At 37.7% G+C, this 23,757-nt stretch overlaps 1 pseudogene; it reads right to left on the bottom strand.

Moving 5' to 3' along the window:
* Positions 1 to 21,539: 21,539 nt before the first annotated feature.
* Positions 21,540 to 22,852, bottom strand: LOC114024318 (annotated as a pseudogene).
* Between the last annotated feature and the right edge of the window lie 905 nt (positions 22,853 to 23,757).

The following is a 23,757-nucleotide window of genomic DNA, read 5'->3' as shown; positions in this document are numbered from 1 at the left end:
GGGGACAACAGAACCTGAAAATCTTATATATTGTCATTCCTCTTGTGATTACTCTCCTACCCTCTCCTTGTCAAAACTACATTATTTCTCTCCCATTATTTCTTCTCACATCTGTCCTCTCCTCTTTATCTCTACTGCCACCACCCTAGCACAGGCCCTTCTCATGACCTACCTGAACTATTACAACAGTTTCCCAATTGGTTTCCCTGCTTAAATCATCTTTTATAGTGCTGTCAGATTAATCTTTAAACCAGAGATGGGGAACCTGTGGCTTCAAGACCACATGTGGCCTTCTAGGTCCCCAAGTGTGACCCTTTGACTAAATCCAAACTTGGACTCAATCAAAACACTGCACCCAAGGACCTAGAAAGCCACCTGTAGCCTCAAGGCTGCAGGTTCCCACCCTTGCTTAAGCAATGATCATTTCACTTTCCCACTCAAAACCCTTCCATGGATCCTTATAACCTATGGAGTAAAATCCAAAGTCCTTAGCCAGTCATTTCAAGTTCTTTACAATATGGTGCCTCCTCTCATACTCCCATATATAACATCCTCCAGCTAAACTCAGTTATTTACTATACCCTGTATTTATCCCATTCTTTCCTCTGCTCTGTGTTTTTTGCTCAAACCTATTCCTTATGTTGAAAGTACCTTGCCCACTCTCCCTTATATCTTTGCCTATTGAAATTCCTAACTCTCCTTCAAGGTTTAGTTCAAGGACCACCGCTTTGCTAAAACTTTCACTAATATCCTCCATTAGAATATTTACTGCTTTAGATCTTTCTACCTCTTTTTATGCTCTTCTCATGTACTATTGCATGTTATAGCAATTATATACAAATTCTAAATAGAGTGGTGCATCAGTGGAATAAATTAGGTACAAATTACATTATAGTAATTGACCATAGTAATCTAATATATGATAAACCCAAAGATCCAAGTTTTTGAAACAAAAACACATTATTTGACAAAACTGCTGGGAAAACTGGAAAACAGTATGGCAGAAACTAGGTGTAGACCAACATCACACACTGGATACCAAGATAAGGTCAAAATGGGAACATGATTTACATATAAAAGGTGATACCATAAGCAGATTAAGAGAACATGGAATAGTTTATCTGTCACATTTATGGATAAGGTAAGAATTTAGAACCAAAGAAATAGAGAGCATTACAAAATGTAAAATAGATAATTTTGATTATATAAAATTAAAAAATTTTTGCACAAACAAAACCAATGCAACCAAAATTATAAGAAAAGCAGAAAACAGAGAAAATTTGCAACAAGTACCTCTGATAAAGGCTTCATTTCTCAAAATATAGAGAACTGAGTCAAATTTATAAAAATACAAATCATTCCCCAGTTGATAAATGGTCAAAGGATATGACAAAGAAATCAAAGCTTTCTATAGTAATATAAAAATGCTCTAAATCACTATTGATTATAGAAATGCAAATTAAAATATCTCTGAGATACCATCTCATACCTATCAGATTGGCTAATATGACAAAAAAGGAAATGTTTGATGTTGGAGGGCATGTGAGAAAACTGTGACACTAATGCACTGTTGGTGGAGTTGTGAACTGATCTAACCATTCTGGAAAGCAATTTGGAGCTATGCTTAAAGGGCTATAATACTATCCATACGCTTTGATCCAGCAATACCACTGCTAGGTCTACATCCCAAAAAAGAGAAGAGGACCTATCTTACGTTATAATTATTACTATTATTCCAGGAGGAAACAAAGAAATGTGTCTAGGCATGACATTATTATTTTTATTTTTTAATTTATTTTTAGTTTTCAACATTCACTTTTATAAGATTTTGAGTTCCAAGTTTTTCCCCCTCTCTCCCCTTTCCCCTCCCCAAGACGGTACATAATCTGTTATAGGTTATACTTGTACAATCATATTAAACATATTTCCACATTAATCATGTGAAAGATGAATCAGAACCAAAGGGAAAAGCCACAAGAAAGAGAAAAGAAAAAACGAGAGAGAAAATAGTATGCTTTGATCTGCATTCAGACTCCATAGCTCTTTCTTTGGAGGTGAATAGCATTTTCCATCATGAGTCCCTTGGAATTGTCTTAGATCATTGAATTGATGAGAAGAGCTAACCAAGTCTGTCAAAGTTGATCCTCGCACAATGTTGCTGTTACTGTATACCATATCCTCCTGGTTCTTCTCACTTCACTCAGCATCAGTTCATGTAAGTTTTTTTCAGGTTTTTCTGAAATCTGCTTGCTCATCATTTCTTATAGAATAGTAGTATTCCATTACATTCATATACCACAACTTGTTCAGCCATTCCCCAATTGATAGGCATCCCTTCAATTTCCAATTCTTGACCACTACAAAAAGAGCTGCTATAAATATCTTTGTACATGTTGGCCCTTTTCTCTCTTTTATGATCTCTTTGGGATACAGACCTAGTAGTGCTGAATCATAGAGTATGCACAGTTTTATAGCCCTTTGGGCATAGTTCCAAATTGCTGTCCAGAATGGTTGGATTAGTTCACAACTCCATCAACAATGTATTAGTGTTCCAATTTTCCCACATCTTCTCCAACATTTATCATTTTCCTTTTTTGTCATATCCAATCTGATAGGTGTGAGGTGGTACCTTAGAGTTGTTCTAATTTGTATTTCTGTAATCAACAGTGATTTAGAGCATTTTTTCATGTGACTCCAGATAGCTTTAATTTCTTCATCTGAAAACTTAGGCATGACATTATTTTAAAAGGTTACTTACAAATCCTCAACATCAAACAAATAGAACTCCGGGGGGGAAGTCATAAAGGAAAACTCTGTCTCTGTCTCTCTGTCTCTGTCTCTCAACTCTCTGTGTCTCTCTCTTTTTCTGAATCTCTCTCCCTCCACATTTATTTTCTGACTACCTTTTATTCTAAGCACATGGATCTCATGGAGACAGGCATTGCAAATGTGGGAAATTTGATATTTCTATTCATATTGCATAACCATAATATAACCACTTTGTTAGCTCTGCTCTTTTCTTTCTTAAATGTCTGTTCGCTGAAGTTTTGTGTGTGTGTGTGTGTGTGTCTGTGTAGGAACAACATTCATGTGGGAGTCACAGTCACATGAGTAAGTCATCAATCATCTGAGGGATAAAGGCATTCATAAATGGAAACAAAATGTAACATCCCGGGGAGGACAGATAGCTACTCTAAATTGCAATTCTGTCTGTAAATTACAACCACATTGGAGAAATCACCATGATTTAGAAAGGAAAAACTAAACACTTTAAAGTCAGTTTGTGCATGTGCGTGTCTTAATTAAACACAAAAGATTCCTGAGCAAAGGTAAGAGATTTTATGTTAGATCCAAGTTTCTCCCCATCACCAGCCCCATCCCTTGGATAGATGGAAGAATTCTGAAGAATGAATATGAAGAACCCTTCCAGACTTTGTTTGCTATCAGTACAGATGGCAGATACCATCCCATGGGGTTCTTACATCCCCTGGACTAGCATTTGTGGGTCCCTAAGGTAGCATATCTTCCAAGCTACCTTTTGTTGGTCTTCTGCACTTGTAACTATAGCAGAAGTTTCTTGGAGTTATCTGGACTTGCATAGATTCAAGATCAGTTTTAGACGAGGTATGTTAGTAAGACAAGGACTTTTCCCCCTTATTTTTTTTTCCACTGTCTGCTCCAAGAATCCAGGGGAAAGTGATTTCATATGTAGCTATCAATTGTCACAAGGATTCCTTGTCCTAATGATTTCCTACAAGAATCCACTTTGGAATGTTGGGACAAGCTTTTTATTCTCAGAAAGTCTAATTCTATTTTGTCATGTATTTTGTTAGTTTGACAGTTTCACCAAAAAAAAAAACCACCTCTTGTTCAAAAGTTTTGAATATTTGGTTTTCTCTCTTGGTTTAACCTTTTGAAGCTGGGAGCTTCCCCGCTGTATGTACATTCCTAGGGGAAGTGTGTAAAGTTATTCTGACAGTCATTTGAGGGACACCCCCCATCAACCTCCCTCAAGGAATCTCCTCTCTTGTAAATCTCCACTAGTAAGGGTTTGGGTTAATATTCTGTTGCTAAGAGGCCATTGTTAAAATACATATTTGTGATAATATTAATAAGTTATATATTTAATATGTAATAGGATGGAAGACCCATTAACATATAAGCAAAGATTTCTATTCTGGATTAGCCAGCCATTGTATTGGCACTGGTCCTCAGAATATGAGACCCAAGACAGGAAAGTTTTAGTGGTGGAACGGGGACTCTGGTGAAGCCTCAGTGAAGGAGGTTCTGGGACATGTGTTTATATGATATGTGTGTGTGTGGAGGGATAAGTATGAAGGAGTAGAAAGAAAGGGGAGGTAGAAGGAGAAATACAGAAGACAAAGTTGAGTTGAATAACAACTTTGCCATCGACCAATCTTGGAGCTATGAAGACAAAGCATGAATGTTCTTTGGGAGAGTCACTAATATATGCCGAAAGAAAGGCTTTCAAAGAGATCAATAAAATCATCAAATCTTAGAGGCACTTCAGTTATTGTACTAACCCTATCAAAAACTGAAATCTCTCACAATATCCCTGTCAAGTATTCATCCAGGATCTGCTTGAACACTTCCCATGATGGAGAACTCGCTGCCTGTCATGGAGCAGTCCATACCATTTCCAACAGCTCTAATTTTTAGGAAGTTTATCATCATAGTGAGTTAAAATCTCTCTCTGTAACTTTAACCCTCTGTGTTTTGTGTTTTTGTTTCTTTTGCTTTGTTATTGTTTTCTGTTGTTTTGTTTTGTTTTGTTTTGTTTTTTAGACTTATCTCCCTGGGACAACTAGGTGGTACAGTCGATAGAGTACTGGACTTGCAGTCAAGAAGACTCATCTTCCTGAGTTCAAATATGGCCTCCGACTAGCTGTGTGATCCTGGCTAAGTCACTTACCCCTATTTGCCTCAGTTTCCTCATCTGTAAAATGAGTTGAAGAAGGAAATGTTGAACCACTCCAATATCTTTGTGACCAAAGGTGGTCGCAAAGAGTCGGACATGACTGAAAAACAACTGAACAACAAGAAAATCTTCCTATCTCACTCTGTACTAGAAGTACAGTAGCCACTCACTGCTTAATTCCAATACTGACTGGAACAGAAACTGAGATAATTTGTCCATTCTTAGGCAACTTGTACTGCACTTAGTGTGGACAGCCAATCAGTTTTAGCCCCACTGTAGGATTGTTTCAGCTTTGATACTATAAACAAGTATCCTTTTCATGGTCTACTTGGTGCCATGTTCTTTGCATTTTTGTACTTTTTATTGGTGATTTCACTGTTTAAAATTTGGAAGCAAATGTTGTTATTAGAAATTTGCAGGAACCTAGTCCTGTATCTCTCCTAGGACCAATGGTTCTATATTTATTAATTCAGTGTTCATGGTGACTTTATAGAACACAGCTACTATGAACGATAAGAATTGACCGCATTTATTCTTGCAATTGATTACTGAAGTACAGCCAAAAATTATTATGAAATAAATTAGATTTATCCCAAAAGTGCAAGATGGTTAAATATCAATAAAGCAATTAGCATAATCAATTAAATTAATAAAAACAAAAACATAACTATATAAAGAGGAGAGGAGGGAGGGAGAGAAGAAGAGAGAGAGAGAGAGAGAACATTTATTATAGTCAGCTTCCAAAGCTGAAACTATCAGAAGTTCCAAGCTCATGTGATTCACCAACCTAGACCTTCCCAAGAACAGGGGGTTTACAAAGCCCACACCATGGGGGCTCCAGGCCTTTCAGACTTGGTGGGTTCATTCCCAAGATCACAGGAATCACCGTACCAGATGGAGGGATGGAGATGAGGTGGGACAGTCCAGAGAAACTAAATGCCACAGTATCCTTGTTACATATCCTTTCTGTGTCAGGTCAAAGTAAACCTGTTTTCACTGTAAAGTGCCTCATTTCTTCTCAAAATTGAACCTGAATTGAGAAGCTTCTGGCTTTAGAGTGGTGTCTGTAGGCTTGCACCACCACCACCCTGGCTCCCTTCTTTTGGTTTTACCCTGAGTGGGGTTAGGGAAGGAGGGGCAAGTAAAGAATGGCTAATCCACCATGACAATTGAGTAAATACATCAAACTGTTTCTACAACACAATCTCAGTTCTTTCCACTGACCATCATATGTTTTGGCAAACTGAAAGATAACAGTGGTCATCCTGTTCGTAATTACCAGAGATAAGAAAGGTTTTCTAGTGACCAGAATCTCTGTAAATGCTCAGAGGATACAGTTCCATTATAGGGCTGCTGGAATTTTCAGTGCTATCGAGTACAGATTTGTGTCAATCAGACAATCTGTGCCTAGTTTTGTACTGGTATCAGCATATGAAATTTACACAAACCATCACTGAATAGCTGAGGCTCCCCACCCGTGCTTGTCCAGGATTAACCTGTTCCAAAGCCAAGTCAAAGAACGGGGGCAGGTCATGCAGACAATCTGCTGAGTAATGAATCTGGCAGCTGTGAGGAGTGTGAGAGCCAAAAGATGTTCTTTGAAGTGTAACCTAAAACCCAGGCAGAAAAAAAAAAGCTGCAGCCTAATCTTTACAAGAGAAGTATTGTTTTTCATAAATGATCTCTTCTTATTATTCTTAGTCAAGAGTTTTGAATTTCATTACCCAATTAAGAGTTTTATGTGATCCCCTTTTTTTTCTGAGGCTGGGATTTCATCAATGTAGGGAGTCCCCAGTGAAGAAATTCCTCAACCAAAGATCAATCTACACCTGCTCTTCAAGCCCTAGACAGTTACCTGGGGCCATGAGAGGTTAAGTAAGACATGAACTCAAATCTTTCTGACTCTAGAGTCAGCATTCTATCCATTAGAACACACTGCCTGTACACAAGATTTTTATCTGTTCCCCCATCCCCACAATTGAGTGTTATTTGAGGATGCTGAGCAAGCTAGGATCTGAATTTCTTTTTCTCCCCTCCCTTCCTTTCTATAACCTCCTTGTTTACTGTCTTCTTCTATTAGAATGTAAGCTCCCTGAGGGCAGGGACTTCTTTGTCCTGACATATAGTAAGCACTTAATAAATGTTCTCTCTCTCTCTCTCTCTTCTTCTCTCCCTCCCTCCTCTCCTCTTTATATAGTTATGTTTTTGTTTTTATTAATTTAATTGATTATGCTAATTGCTTTATTGATATTTAACCATCTTGCACTTTTGGGATAAATCTAATTTATTTCATAATAATTTTTGGCTGTACTTCAGTAATCAATTGCAAGAATAAATGCGGTCAATTCTTATCGTTCATAGTAGCTGTGTTCTATAAAGTCACCATGAACACTGAATTAATAAATATAGAACCATTGGTCCTAGGAGAGATACAGGACTAGGTTCCTGCAAGTTTCTAATAACAACATTTGCTTCCAAACTTTCCAAGTGGCCTCACATACACATCAGTAAATGTCCTCTTCTTTTTTCTGGATGAACCATATTGTTGATTTATTAGAAGCTCATCCAACATCTAACCTATTTTCTCCATAAGACACATCATGAACTTCTTTTATTTAGGAATGTCAGACAGCACATTAGTATTTAACTTGAGGATTATTTTAAACAGTGAAATCACCAATAAAAAGTACAAAAATGCAAAGAACATGGCACCAAGTAGACCATGAAAAGGATACTTGTTTATAGTATCAAAGCTGAAACAAGGCAGAGCAGAGCCTTGTTTGACCTTAACTGTGAACAAGTGCTTCAGGTGATAACAAATTTTACAGTGCTCTGGCATTCTGTGAATGACCATAAGGACACCACAAGTGTTGCTTTTTCAGGTTATAATAAATTTTAGCCAGTAGGCAAATTCACAAATACAAAATCTGTGAATAATGAAAATTAACTATTTATTTGTAAAAGCTAACTGGTAGCAACAGGTTAATCAATATTTGGAAGATCACATCAGATGAGGGCTTGTGAAAAATAGGTTTAGGTAGGCCACCTTCCCTCGGGATTTTTTTTGGACTAACTGCTTTTGTTGTTGCATCGTTTCAGTCATGTCCAACTCTTTGTGACCCAATTTGGGGTTTTCTTGGTAAAGATACTGGAGTGGTTCAACATTTCCTCCTCCAGCCCTTTTTACAGATGGGGAACTGAGGCAAACAGGGTTAAGTGACTTAGCCAGGGTCGCACAGTGTCTGAGACTGTATTTGAACTGAGGAAGATTAGTCTTTCAGATTCCAAGTCCAGTGTTGTATCCACTGTGCCACCTAGCTATTCTAACTACTTTTTGCAGTAGGGAACACAACATGCCAACGTGGATGGGGTTGGGAAAGTAAACTCAAAGAGAGTGTTGTCCAATCTATGGTTGTTACAAATTTGACAAACTTTGTAACCTGTAAAGGTTGAGACAAGATTTTTTTCTTTCTGGTTAATAAGTATTCTAGTTAACTGGAAATTTTTGTTTATTGGATCTCTAATATTCAAAGACAAGCAGGGAGGGACTGTGAACCTTGTCAGTGGAGTGAGTAGCTATGCCAATGAAATCACAAATCTTTTGAAGTGTTGAGGAAATTAAGATATGATAAAAATAAATGTAACTCAAAATGATACTGAAAATTACTTGATTATTCAGAAGGCACTTCCAAATTTTATAGTTTTTCAGTAGCATCATTATAAATATCAATTACTATTGCATTGTAGATACTTGGGAATATCACATAATAGAATATATGTGTGAACCAAAAGCAGGACAAGTTGTTCATCATGTGTTGTTCCTATCCTTCACTACCTTTTTGGCTTCTATACTGACCCATTTATGATTAGGGAATATTCACGTGTGACTACAATATATATAAATACAAATCCAAGGAAAATAATTTCTCTTCTTGTCTTGTATTTGAAGGCTCCCCTTGAGTCAAATTTGTTCCTTTTAAAGTAGTTTGAAGAAGGAAATTTTACCCTTTGCTCACCTAACTGAACATTGTGTCCTTGGTTTTAATATGAACAGGAAGGAAAGAAGGGAAAAGGAAGGAGAAAAGAGAAAAGAAAGAAGGAATAAAGAAACAGAAATAAAGAAAAAGAGGAAGAAAGAATATTGTTTCAATCAGTTTTGGTGGACTGTTTAACTTAGTCATAAGTGAGGATTCAAGGGGGTGAATTATATCAAGAAGTAACTGGTGTAAAAATGTAAAAGGATCAATAAAATTGCAAAACAACAACCTAAAAACTTCACATTTTCCTCAGAAATGAGCAGTGTTCGGCACACAGTAGATGCTTAAGTATTTGTTGAGTAGAAGAAAATAAACAAAATAGTTTGAAAAAGGTTTAAATTAATCTTGGGGTCCAACTTTGACATTCTCTTTGTTTCAATAGTTTTCCAAATGCAAAATTTTTACTTATTAATGTCATATGGGCACAGAGTAAATAGTAATTAGCCTGCTGGAAAGGTGCTACAGAAAAAACATGCCTCATGGTAACTATTTCAGTGCATGTCAGACATAATATAAACCAGATTCTGCAATTTCCTTCCCCTAGAAATACACAAAGAAAATGTTTAAAATGCCAGTCATTTCAGCAAAAAAATCAGTTGTTTTAGTTCACTGAAAAACTACTATTGTTAAAGTTAAACTCACATACTTGGCACCTAGGTGATGCAATAGATAGAGATCTAGGCCTGGAGTCAGAAAGACCCGCATTCAAATTTAGCCTCACATACCAACTAGCTGTGTGACCTTGGGCAAATTTCTTAACTTTTTTTGCCTCAGTTTCCTCAACTGTGAAATGGGGATAATGACTACCTCCCTTTCAGGGAGGAGTGGCAGCTATGTCAGTCATCAGGGAGGCACAGCCAGTTGCCAGGGGGAACCATTAGAAGCATTCCAGCCAAGATTCAAAGGGATGAGAATAGGTTGTTTGTGGAATATTCCTTCTCTGAGTGCGCAGCTCAGTAGATGGTTATTTACTTTGTTATTCTGTTTTAATTAGAAGCTTCACTATTTGAATTGTATTCCTGGTCTGTTGGTAGTGAGTGAATGAATTAGATTGTGGTTGTCTGTATATTTATATAATTATGATGAACAAAAATGCCCTACACTGAACTTGAGGCACCAAGAAGTTTTCAAGAGTTGTGTGGGACAGTCCAATTTCATTATTTGTTGAACGCTCACGAAAAACAAGCTGTCCCTAGGGATATAGTAGAGTTAACATGAAATTCTTAATTTTTTCTGAACTTTAATTTTCATTTTAAAAAAAGATACCTTTACTACTTTTTTATACCTCTTACTACCCATTTCCATGGTTACTTTGCCACAACAATAGGAAAACTAGATGTTGTAAAAATGTTGACAAATTGTGCTGGTCAATACATTCTCTATGGTTATATAATGGGAAGAGTGTTCTTCAATGAAAATCCATCACAGAAGGGTGAGGCCCAGTGGATAGAGCACCAGCCCTGGTGCTGAGCTCAGGAGAACCTGAGTTCAAATCTGGCCTCAGACACGTACCACTCAACTAGCCGTGGGGCTCTGGACAAGTCACTTCACCCCAATTGCCTCACCAAAAAAAAAAAGAATCCATCTTTGGAGTTCTGCTTTCTAATTTTGGACACAATTGTCATTGCAAGAGCATGACCACCACAGAACATATGCTCAAACCTTCTTTCCAAAATCTTTGTTCCAAGAATGTTTTTTTTTTCTAAGAATGTTTTTAAAATGATTTAAGTTGTGAAATGGACAGGGAATCATATGGACTATTCTAAACATCTGTCTTACATGAAGCTACAGAATGATCAAAAATCAAGTGTAGGAAAACTCAAACCATATTCTCTTGAAGCATGATAACCAGTGATTTACCAAAGTATCTTTCAATTTTCTGTAAGAAATAGCCAGAAAGATTGATATATTGGGGAAATTTCACAGATGAGCACCAGACTTTGTGCTATCAGTTTTTAGCGCAAGACTAAGGCAAGTAAGTCCCTATATTCTGATGAGGGTGACCTTACTGATGGAGCCATTTCCTTCATTAGCTCTACATTGGTATGGCCACTGAGATGCAAAACATTTCCCCAGAATTTCCACCAGCTACCAATGTGGAAACTGGGTCTTTTGGAACTTTTTTGTAGGGGTTTCTGGGAGAAAGACCTTGGAAGAATATGATGTGGGATTGAGAATTGGAGAGTTCAGGGTTCATCCTCCATCTTGGCACCAGATGGACTTTTAGTATTTAGTTTTAGTATTTAGCTAGATCTCTGGGCTTATTTTCCTCTTCTCTTCTTAAGCAGCTGGTGACACAGAGGATGGGACATTGGACTTGGAGTGATGACGGCTTGAGTTCAAATTCTGCCGCAGATGTGTGACCCTCAGCAAGTCACTTAACCTCTTTCAGCCTCAGTTTCCTCATCTGTAAAATGGTGATAATAATAACACCTAGCTCACAGGGTAGTTGTGAGGATCAAATGTAAATTGCTTTGCAAACCTTAAAGAGCTATAGAAATCCTAACTATTATTATTATTTTTATCATTATTCTCTATACAGACTCTGAAAAGTATTGTTGTTGCAGTTGATAGTGATGGGACTGTTTGATGAGTAGGCCAGCAGCAAGGAATGTGGGAGGTCAGCTGCTTGGATGCCTCTGGTAGCTTCACCAGGAGCTAGGTCCCTGTGGTTAGTTGGGGTTGGGGTTTTTTGGGGGTTTTTTGCCTGTTGTTTTGTTTTTATTTCCTTCTTCTCCACCTCTCTTTCCTGCTTCTCTTTTTGTTGGTAGGGTTTCCGCCATTTTTCTTGGTGGAAGCATGATGGTTCCCCGGCATGGTAATTGCTCCATCATCCTCCTGGAAGCCCTCCAAGTCGAGTCAAATCCAGAAGCATTTATTAGCACACACACATGCACACACACACACACACACACACCATTTCCCAGGCAGAGTTGTAATTGATTCCTAATGCGAAGATCCCTGTTGCTTTAATTCTTATTACTCTATGGAAATATGCCACAAAGAGGGTAGGAACCTATTCTTTTACAGCTCTGGGTAGATCCCCTGCAGACAGTTCATGTTGACATGTGTCTTAAAGTAGGAAGCATGCTCAGTCATGCAGCCCCAGGTGACAAATTGGCCAGCTGAGATAAAAGTCCCCTACTTCACCATAGATAGTGACACTAGATTAACTTTGGTTCCCAAGCCACTGTTGTGGAACATGATGTTCTTTTCCTTGAATACATTTGAAGTTGGCAATAAATAATTATATTTTGACCTAAAGCTGCAGCTTTCAGGGACAGTCACTTTGGTCAGAAATGTCAATGATTAAACATCAAATGACATTAATTTGGTTAGGAGCTTGTGATTGTTCAGAATCATTTGGTAAATGGCAGCTCTTTTCTAATCTTGAGGAGGAAAAATGAAAGTAAGAGAATTCTGCTTTGTGGAAGAAATGTCATGCTTGAACCCTGGCACTTCCAGGACCAAGCATGAAATAAGCCTGGCATGAAGCTCTTAGGAAATCAGCCTGGGGCATTCGCTCTAACCTTAGTGTTTCCATAGACACAGGGAAGATTAGGCTCCCCATCTCTCAGGGAATAAACAAAAAGGAAAAATTATCATGGAGGCTAAGCATTGCCCACAATAATAAGCATTGTCTGCTTCCTGTAGTCATGAATCAGTGCACAAAGTTAATGTTTTAATCTGTTAATTCTATGAAATGGTACATTTTGAATAGTTTACAAAATTACTGTAATTGTGATAAAAGCAATTTCATTTTGCCTGGATTTCTTCCCCGTGATTATTGGGAACCCTCATTTAACTATAATTAAGCAATTACAACTGAGTAGTTTTAGACCTCTAAGTGCACATTTCAAGCTCCTGATTCATAGCATTATGCTCAATTTTGAGAAACTGTCTTTTGCATTTACTTTTTGTATTGAGTCAATAGGATCTGCTGCTTCCCCCTAGGTCTCCCCCAACCCCGCTAAAGCACCTAGTAATTGCTTTTTTCATTGGCAGTTGACTAGGACCAGTTTATGTTCCAAGGATCTTGGTTCTTGATATGCACCATAAAGAGTTAATGGTGCAATTAGATACCCAGGATTCCTAATAGTTTCTGCTCCACAACTAGAAGTAATATTCCCATAGAAAGCTTGATTGTCCTTCAGTAAACAGCTCTTTATTCAGGTTTTGGCTTCTTGAGTTATTTTTTTTAAGTAAGTCAAAGGGGGATTTTAAAAAAATCTTGTGTGCTTTTAAAACAAAGAAATAAGAGGCTAAGAAGCCAAGAATTAGAAGAGAAAAATTAATAACCACAGGTACATACCTATATAGAACACTAGAATAAGATATTCATGATCATATATACAGAGACACAGCCCAACATGGTGGTTTGAACATACTGAATATGAATTAACACTGCTATACTAAGATGCTGAATATGATGTGCCATTTAAATTACGAATAGAATATACTGCTCCCTCTAGTTCACTTCACATAAGAGCCATATATACAGTACATCAGGTCAACTGTGTGTCCTTTGGACAATGATCCTATCCCTGTTGTTCAGTTGTTTTTCAGTTGTGTCTGACTCTTCATGAACCCATTTGGGATATTCTTGGCAAAGATACTGGAGTGGTTTGCCATTTCCTTCTCCAGCTCATTTTACAGATGAGGAAACTGAGGCAAACAGGGTTAAGTAACACAGCTAGTAAGTGTCTGAGACCAGATTTGAACTCAGAAAGATCAGTCTTTCTGACACCAGGCCCAGCACACTATCCACCGTTCCACCTAGCTGCAGACTCTACCCTTAATTAAAATAAATTATGTGTTAATTAAAATAAACTCTATATTGAGTAATTTTTTTTTTAAACTGACATCCCTGAAGGTTCATTGGAAGGTTCATTGGATCTTCCTGTTTCTTTGACCAGGAACACCCACAGATGCATCGTCATCATCATCATGGATATACAAAAGGAGATGCAAACCTCAAATCATTTGACATACCAGTAAGGTAACAATGACAGAATGAGGAGATATATTTTTATTTCTTTCCTCATCAACAATTGCTCATTGAATGTCTATCTCATTGTATCACACTGAATGGAGGATATTTTGTCTTAGTACGATAAAATAAAGCAGAGGTAGAATGGAATTCAAGACTCATTTTTCTGCCCTACTGAACATAGTAGAGGGAAGCCCCACTTAGACAATAGATAGGGTCTTTTGTAGCTCTTCCCTGTCACAAGAGGAAGGAAGCTGACTCAATTCAACCTTTTCTCAGTTATCTTCTTACTAATTATTTTCATCAAGACTTTGTTCTGTCAATAAGGCTTATAGGCTTTTGTTCTTTTTATTGATACATCATTTGACACAACAGACACTTCCCAACAAATACTCATACTCCCTGACAAAAGACATTCCTTCAAAAGAATTAAATCAGGTTTCTTCACTGAGGGATTACAAGTGATAATAGATATCATTATCCACTGTTGGAATATCTGAACTCACACAAGGCAAGCACATGTTGACATAGTGGTCAAAAGAAGTGATACAAGGACACTCTCAAGGTCTCTCTTAAGAATTTTAGAGTTCACAGCATGCCCTCATTGAAGAAGGTGCTGTGTTCTATGAGCAAAGCAGAATTGAAGTAGCTCAAAAGAAATGCAAGATGCACAAATTTAAAGAATCCACCTTAAATGTTCACATGGATTATTTGTGCCTGACCTATGGTAGAGCATTCTGAGCTCAAATTGGTTTGATTGGACACACTTTAACTTGATTCTAATATAGTGATGTCATTTTGGTCTCCTTCCAGAACAAAGGACAGCAGCCAAACAATCCTAATGAACAGAAAGGCAGCTGGGTGGCCAGTGTATAGAGTGCAGACACGACTGAACAATGACTGAACAATAACAAACCAGAGCCTTCACTTGGTTTCACTTGTATAGTCGTCAAGAATCTAGTCGCCTCTACACCACAGTGAAGTAACCATGGAGAACTTCAGTGAAATAAATCTAGGCATAAATACCTTGCAGGCTGATTTGAATTAAAGTAAGGGGAACTCTAATTAACCAAGTGATCAACCATGATTCCAGAATGCTACTGACAAAGGTGATGAAGCAATATGCAGAATGAAGCACACATGTTTGGACATTACCAATACAGGATCTCTTTTATTTTGACTTGGTTTGGCTATGCGTATTGTTACAAGGATTTTTGATTTTTTTTCTTTTTTAAAGTTGGGAGGAAAAAAATAATAAATGTTTAACCATTTAAAAAATAAGTTAAAAACTTTTTAAAACTTTAAAAAAAAAAAGGAATTATATTAAGGGCCAGAAGTTCTGAGTCTAGAAGAGCTTGATGCAAGACCTGACTTTGACATATATGGGCTCTGTGACCCTGGGCAAGGCACAAACTCTCAGCATCACAATTCTCTAAGTTATGGAACAGTTTCTGATCTGTATTAGTGGAGGGAGTTTCCCTATATTGATGAAATCACACACAAATGAAAGACAAACAAAAAAGTTTAGTTTTAGGTTTTCACATATCATGTTTGCTAAAAGTGAAGAATACCAGATTTATAATTGACCAAAAGACATGTTCAGCAAGAACACTATGCCTTTAGTTTATTTTTATTGCTACATTAAGTTTAAAATATACTATTTACCTTCAAATATGTCTGTATTTGTCTATAGCCTTATTTATGAAAGGTATTTAACATTTCTAAAACTTCATGTTGGGGTGTCTCAATAGTATAGTAATCACAGTTCATTTGATGAAATCAAAATAGATGACTTTACGAAAGGTGAAAAGGCATTAAGCATACACCCATACAGTAACCATATCTGATAACGAATGTGGTCAGCGTTTGACCTGATATGGGAGACTGGCTGGGCAAGATGGTGGCTACATTGGCAGATGGGGCACCATAGCGAATGTTTTTGCTTAATGGTTATTCCGTGTTATAAAGGAGGAGTTATCTGTAGGAGGTTTTAAAAAAAATTGTTTTTGTTTTTACTTGGAAGAAATGATTCTGACGTTATGATAATAGGAATCAAAATATCAAAAGACAATAAAATGCATTTTTAGAAAGATATGCTCAATTGCATAACATGGATTTTAAATAGCTCCAATCTTTTCTGCTAGCGCAGCTCATTCTCAGATGAGATGAAAAATACCTGTTTCTAAGTTTAGAATAATAATAGGGAAAGAAAGCAAAAAGTTTTGGGTTGCACACTGTTTTAGTTAGAACTCTGTATCAAAAGTGCTAGTAGGACGTGAATTATTGAGGAATTGCCACAATATACTGCCAAAAATATGCTTGATTTGTACCAATCCACTCTGAATATGTTTTCATTTTCTTTTATTTTTTACTCTTAGAGAAGGTGGTCAGTTTGAGTACCTGTTTCATCTGTAAAATTGGAGAAAATAACACATGGAATGACTACTTCAAAGAGCTGTTGTAAAGACAGAATGAGATATGTTTACTTTGCATACTTTCAAATTCTACATAAATATCAAGGATTACCCTTATTATTTGCCTTTATCTTTATGCATTACCTTCCCCCCATTAGAATATAAGCTTCATGAGGGCAGGGACTATCATTCTTTTTGCTTCTATTTGTATTACCAGCTTGTTGACTTGACCCCACAACTCTACTTTATCTTAGTGTTTCTCCCTTGCTTCAATGAAAACCAGTTCTTAAAGATGTCAGAGTGAAAAAAAGTAGTAAATTAGGATGGAATAGTGCATGGTATGTACTGTCACTTACTAGATACTCTGGACAAATCACTTAACCTCTCTTTCTGGGCTCCAATGTTGTCATCTGTAAAATGAAAGGGTTGGATTAGATAACAACTAGGGTCCCTTTCATCTCTAAATTACGTTTCTATCATGATTCTAAATACCTCCTGGTCCATCTCTTTCTGTCTCTATGTATATGCACATATATAGGCACATGTTTATGTGTGTATCTATTTACTTTATCTATCTTATCTTATCTACCTATTGTGAAAAATGATTTCTAGACTCAGAGCTCCACCCTCCAGCCTTCTGCTTCAAAGTTCTTCAGAAGGACATTACTGATAATGAGATTATATTGAATCTTCTTATCCTGGTCAAACCAGACCTAAACCTGAATTGATTTTATCCTATTCAGACTTGGGTGGAGACAGATTTTCCTGTCTAGATAGACCAAGGCTGGGAGTGGTGTGGAATGGTGGTGGGTTGATCTGAGCCCCTGTTAAAAAAGTATGTAACCCTGTATGCCCAAATCCCAAATTGAGCCAGTTCTGAACTGGCCACCTTAGTGGAGTACAGTTTTGGACTTGAACTCCTATGCAATTCATGTCAAGCCAGCTTGAGAGAAATTAAACTGTGGACACATGCACCCTAATTTCATTTGTCTCTTTCTTAGAACAGACTTTGCAATTTATTAGGGTTCAACATTAAATGGTTCCAGTGACTTGGATTTAGACTGAGATTTTGGGGGATACTTTTCACCCCAAAAGTGCTGGTACTGAGCATCCACAGGACTTTCCTCCTGAAGTCCCATCCTTAAAGGGTGGGTAAGTCTTATCCTTAAAATCTCTGCTCCTTATCTATTGGACTCCACATATTAGGTTGCAGTCAGTTTTTCTCCAAGTGTCTCTGGGGGCAGAGATGTAGACAGATCTCCTGGAAGGAAAGGATCCTAAATTTGGCTATGGGTCAATCAGAGTAAATTGGCATTAAAGGGTAACTCTGAATTTTGACCAGTCTAATTCTAATTCTAAATTGGTTTATCTTAAAAACAAACTAAGCCTAAAAAGCCAACAAGTAAATTAGATCTGTGTGCACTCTGTCTTGTCATTCCATGTCTCTGTGTCTCTCTGACTGTCATGTTTCATGTTTGTAGTGAAAGATTTAAAATGCAGCCAGAAAAACTTCTAAGGAACTTCTAAGGTCTGTAATTAGAGAGAACATTAGGAAAGAACTCCCACCTTAGGCTTTCAGTGGGAGATTAAGACTCTTTTTTAGAGGGAATCCCAACACTGGTCAAGTTGGGATACCAGAATAAAGTTAGATAATGAGTAATGGAATCAAAAAGCAGGATGAGATTCTCCCAGAAGTTAGTGGAAGGTGAAATCAGTTAGCAAGCAACTTTTAGACTAATAAGAATCTTTTTTTTTTCCTTTTTAGGCAGTTGGGGTTAAGTGACTTGCCCAGGGTCACACAGCTAGTAAGTATCAAGTATTTGGTCTAGAGGCTGGATTTGAACTCAGGTCCTCCTGACTTCAGGGCCAGTGCTCTATCTACTGTGCCACCTAGCTGCTCCCTAGACTAATAAGAATCTAAACCAGGCAAGGGTTTAGAGAAGGAAAAGCTGAGGGTATGGATTCAGGTTTAATCAGATCCCAAAGCTAAAGTTTATGCTTTATGTTTAATTTAAATCAGAGAACTGTCTTTGCACTCCCTCCCACCAATATATCTGATAACAAGGCAATGTGTTTAAAACATCAAAAATAAGGGTTTTTCTGTCTTTTAAACAATCACCTTAGGATTTCAGTGATTTGTTTAGAATGTATATTAACATTATAAAAGCTGTTTGTCAAGAGTGTGGGAGAAATACAGCTCTCTTGATTTGTAAATTGTTAGGCATTAACTCCCTCCAGATTCTAAAAGGTGAAGACAAGCAGGACAAATTGGGGTAAGTATAATTTTTAATTTGGAATGTAAAGGAAAGTGGAGGTAGTCTGAGTAATGGGTCTGAAAGATTAGGAAAGAGAAATAAAGGCTTAAGTGAAAATATGAAGGGTAGAGAAAAAACAGTTTGAAGACAGATGGGGGTGGTCAGCAGTAAGTCCATGTGCTCTAAGCCACCCCTCTGCCCCCCACCATCCCTTCCCCTCCACTCCATCCTTGGATGGTTGTTCTGCGGCCTTTGTGATAGTTGGTTTAAGCCTGTTGAGAGGGTGTGAGGAAGTTTGATTTTGTTTTAAGTCGAAGGATTGAAAATGAACATTTTGTAGCTTGATTTGAAAACCAATAAAATTATAGAGGGTTAGGAGGAATTACGTCCACCCACCTTTCAGGATAAACCTGTAGGAAGGCCTTATTAAATCTAACATTACATAAATATTGATTCTGGTAAAGATATTGGTTATTGTGATTTTTAATTATTACATGAAATCTTGAGATATTTCTCTATACTATTCAATTAATTATTGTTAACACTGGAAACTATAGAAGTTTATGCCTGGGAAACTAGCCACACCCTGTCATCATTAAGTCAAATTCCTTAGGTCACTTTTTTGCCTGGGCCAAAAGAAGCAGTTAGAATATTGGCCTAGCACATTTTAAGCTAACTTGATGATTACAGGTGATTTCAAACTGTAAAACTTACATGCATCAGTCTGAAACTCCCAGGAGGATGAAATGCTTAGGGTAGATTTTTATCTGATAAGCCTCAAAAAGGAGACGGGAATTCAGCTGTCTTAAAAAAAAATAAAGAAAAATAGTTATTCAGAGCTAGAAATTGTCTTTTTAAGGGAATATGTGAATTTATGGATAATATTTTTCTTCCAAAGGGCCAAGAGCATTGGACTTTAAAAAAAATTAAAATGTTTATCATTAGTGATTATAAATCCAGATTTGATTTAAGTAAAAAATCTGTCCTGAAGAAATAAGAACAACATTTGAGAGTGTTCTTTGATTAAGCACAAAAAGATATTTGGCATTAAATTTATTAACTGTATGGCCCTGCAAAAGTTCTATTTACCTCAGCTTACTGTTTTGTAAGGAGATAATAGTGGAACCCACTTCCCAGGGATGTTGTGATGATCATGTGATCATAAAGTGTTTGGTACACTGCTTGGTATAGGACAAATGCTATCTGAATGTTAATTGTTTAAATGTAATTGTTTAAATTAAAGTCACCTAATTGGTAATTAATTGGCTTTGTTTCAAGTTTAAGTACATGATAATTATTTATGGTATTATATTTCTAAATTTCCTTATATTGTGTAATTTGGTAAAAACTGTATCACCTATGTTAGAAAAGCATTTTCTCTTATAATCTAGATGTTGTTAGATTAAGAATTGTACTGTCAGAGGAAAAGAAAAAAAATGAATGGGTTAGAAAGCTGTTAGGTCATTCTATTTGACCATTTTGAAGTACTGTAATTTAGGAAATCATAAACTTCCAAGTTTATGGAAGGATCTCACTGTATTGATCTGAATTCATTCCATGGCCAAGCAAAGGTTAAAATTAGTGTTTGAACTTATCATATGTATAAGATTCAATTTCCGAAGTGTCTCCTTCTTCCAGATTAAGTATGGTAAGAGAAGGATAAATAAGCTTTAAAAACAGATATGCAAATCTATTAGAGTAGTAACTTATGATCTTAATGGAAATTTGATTTTACTCATGCTGTTATTTAATCAGGAACTAGTACATGTGTAGGAATGTATACTCACTACTTAAGGCTTTGATTATTGGAACTTGCTATTTAACACCTTATGGGACTGTTAACTGACTATTATTCTGAGTCTGACTCCAGGTATGGTTATCAAGGAATGCTATTGAGCCACTGATCCACGATGCCAGCAACTCTGTCAGGTTCTATACTCTGAATTGGAGAGGGTGTTCTCATGGGAAAAGTCAGGAGAACGTCTTCCACATGAGCTGTGGTAGAATTCTCCTGACTCAATTTCCCCAATATGAGTATTCCACCTGGCAGACTTAAGCCTGGCTCAATGCAGTTGGCCATCTATGTAACTTCTGCCTGGAATTGACATGAAGTTAGGGAACATTGTTCTCTTACTATAGTTATGTCCCTATTCTTTGATGGCAATTTTCTATAATCAAAAAGTTTTGTAAGCACAATATTAAATCTATTAAATAATAGGTTGATGCTGGAACACCTGAGATTATTATGGTAAGATGCAAGTATGAGATTGAGCTATTTGGCCTAGAATTTTAGAATTAAGTATTTAGCCTTGACATCTGTTACTAGTATATATTCCTGTATAAATTAGGGTCCTTTAATTCCTCATAATAGTATGGGGATAATTAGGTCAAGGGCTTGTGAAACCAGGATATTATTCTGTCACTTAGTTAATATCATACCTGTCTCATTTTGTTACAATTAGTTAATGTTAAAAGAAGAATGGCTTATGGTCTATCTTGTAAATGCCTTAAAAGAAACATCCACTTTAATTAGGGGTTATTTATTTAAACATGACCAGAAGTTGGAATTATTTATTACTTGAGGTGTACTGTTTTAAAATTGATCGCTCAATGTATTATGTATATATTGGAGTTCATCTTTTTATAAAAAGTGTTCTATTATTAATTCCTTAGTAGAATCTCATCCTCCTGATGGGGGGAATGAATATGAAGTATAAAAAATTTAAACTGGGTTCTAATTTTCAATATCTGAGTTCTAATTTTCAGTGAATGTGAAGTATAAAAACTGGGTTCTAATTTTTCTGTTGTTTTTTTTTCAGTTTCTTTTCTTTTTTTTTGTAAGAAACCAATGTTTATTTTCCATCAGCATTTTTTCCAACACTATTAGAGCACGTGGGGTAAAACTTAAGACCACTCTGTAGTAGTTCCTACCCACTTGGTGGCCTGAGCAGTAGGAGCTGCAGACCAGTCCTCAGTAGCCAGCTGAGCACTCCAATCTTCGGTAGGGAACTGCTGAATGGGCACAGATGGCACCTGTACTCCCTCAGACCAATCAGCCACCTCTGGTTGAGTAGCAGTGAATTCTGGAACAGGTGCAGTCCATTCACCCTGAAACTTCTCCTTTGTCACTGCCTTCTCAGCTGTTGCCTGCTCTTCCTTTTCAATCTCCTCTGGATCCCTGTAGAAGTAAAGATCAGGCATGACCTCCCATGGGTGTTCATGGGAGATGGTACCACGCATATGCAGGACTTCACGGGCCAGCATCCACCGCATCAGACCCACTGAGTGAGCTCCCTTGTTGTTTCATGGAATGGCAATGTTCACATGGCGAAGTGGGGAGTCTGTGTTGCACAATGCAATGGTTGGAAGGTTAACATATGATGCTTCAGTAAGAGGCTAGTGATCTGCCTGAGGATCAGTGACCACCAAGAGGAGAGGTTCCCTAAAAGCTGACTGGATCTGGTTAGTGAAGGTGCCCGGGGTGAAACATCCAGCAATAGGTGTGGTGCCAGTGGCTGCAGCAAATTTCAGAACAGTTCACTGGCCAGTGTTCCTGGATGAGATGACACTAACATCAGCTGGATTTTCTTTCTTTCTTTCTTTCTTTCTTTCTTTCTTTCTTTCTTTCTTTCTTTCTTTCTTTCTTTCTTTCTTTCTTTCTTTCTTTCTTTCTTTTTTTTTTTTAATTTTTAGGCAATTGTGGTTAAGTGACTTGCCCAGGGTCATACAGCTAGTAAGTGTCAAGTGATTTGTCTGAGGGCAGATTTCAACTTAGGTCCTCCTGACTTCAGGGCCAGTGCTCTATCCATTATGCCACCTAGCTGCCCCAATCAGCTGGATTTTCAGCTGGATTTTCAATGGCAACAATGGCACGAGCCACCAGCAGAAGCTTTTCCCAAGTTCTCTTCAAATTGATGCTGTAGATACCGTCACTCTTTCTTTTGTAGATATACTGTTCCTTCTGGAAGTCCAAATTGGTGCCACCCAAATGGGTTCCTGCAGCAAGGAATTTGAGGACATCCTCCTCCTTCATCTGCAGGACATCTAGGGCTCCGGACATTGTGAAAGTGTCCCTTTAAAGTTGCGACGGAAACCTGGTCTCCGGGGAGGTGTCTGCCTCCAGCCACTTGCGGCTGCTCTCGTATCTGGGGGGGACCCGAGGACAACGTTTTCTTTCATTAGCCGCAAGGACGCAGCACCGCTCCCCGGCGGCCATGACCCTCCTTCCCTTCTCGGTTAGGCGAGGACGCTGGAATCTTCCCGCGGAAGGCAGGAGGGCAGGCGGGCGGCCGAGACACGGCCCAGCGGGCTGCCACGTGCACCAGCCCTCCCCAGGCCTAGGGCCCCGCGGCGTCAGCGCCAGCCTGGGCTGGGCCTCTCCACCGCCTCTGCGGCCCCTGCGGCCTCCGGGGCCTCCCGCCTCTCCTCCTGCCAGTGGGGGCTCTTTTTTTTTAGTTTCTTAAACATGACAATTGACTATGGTTCCAATTTTGATTTTATAATAATAGAGACATAAGGTTTGAGTTAACTTTCATTATTTGACCTGGTTATTGGCAAGGTAATTTAAAATTGTGTAAAGATCAATTTTGTAGTAGATTTCAACAAAGAAAGAGGATCTCTCTCTATAACGAGTCTTGACAGGATGCTGTGCTAGAGACTGCTTGAACAGCACTCGGACCAGAAAACTTCATCAGATGATGTCCCCCACAGCTGTATGAGATGGGACTTCAGAGTCTTAAATGGACAATTTATTGTTTACTTTTCCCCTTTGCTATTTACTTACTAAGGGGACTGCCTCCTTGACTTTAATGAGTTGATCAATTTCTTCCTCCCTTCTCCCATATTGTTACTCATTATAAGTCCCCAAAACCCCTTGAAGAAATGTTGACTGTATAAGTTAGTGATTCATTGAGAAGGCTATGCCTCTAAACAACAAAAATTGCTACTATAAATATTTTTTACCATATAGGTCTACTCCTCAGGAAGACCTGGATTCAAATCCAGCCTCAAACACTTACTAGTTGTGTAACTAGTTGTGTAGAAAAGTTACTTAACCATTCGACCTTTGTTTCTTCATCTGTAAGATGAGAATAATGATAGAGCCTGTCTCTCAGGATTGATG

Source organism: Vombatus ursinus, unplaced genomic scaffold (genome assembly GCF_900497805.2).
Source record: "Vombatus ursinus unplaced genomic scaffold, bare-nosed wombat genome assembly UNPS02014821.1, whole genome shotgun sequence".
In the NCBI taxonomy this organism is placed as follows: domain Eukaryota; kingdom Metazoa; phylum Chordata; class Mammalia; order Diprotodontia; family Vombatidae; genus Vombatus; species Vombatus ursinus.
This window is presented reverse-complemented; position numbering and strand designations above follow the sequence as displayed.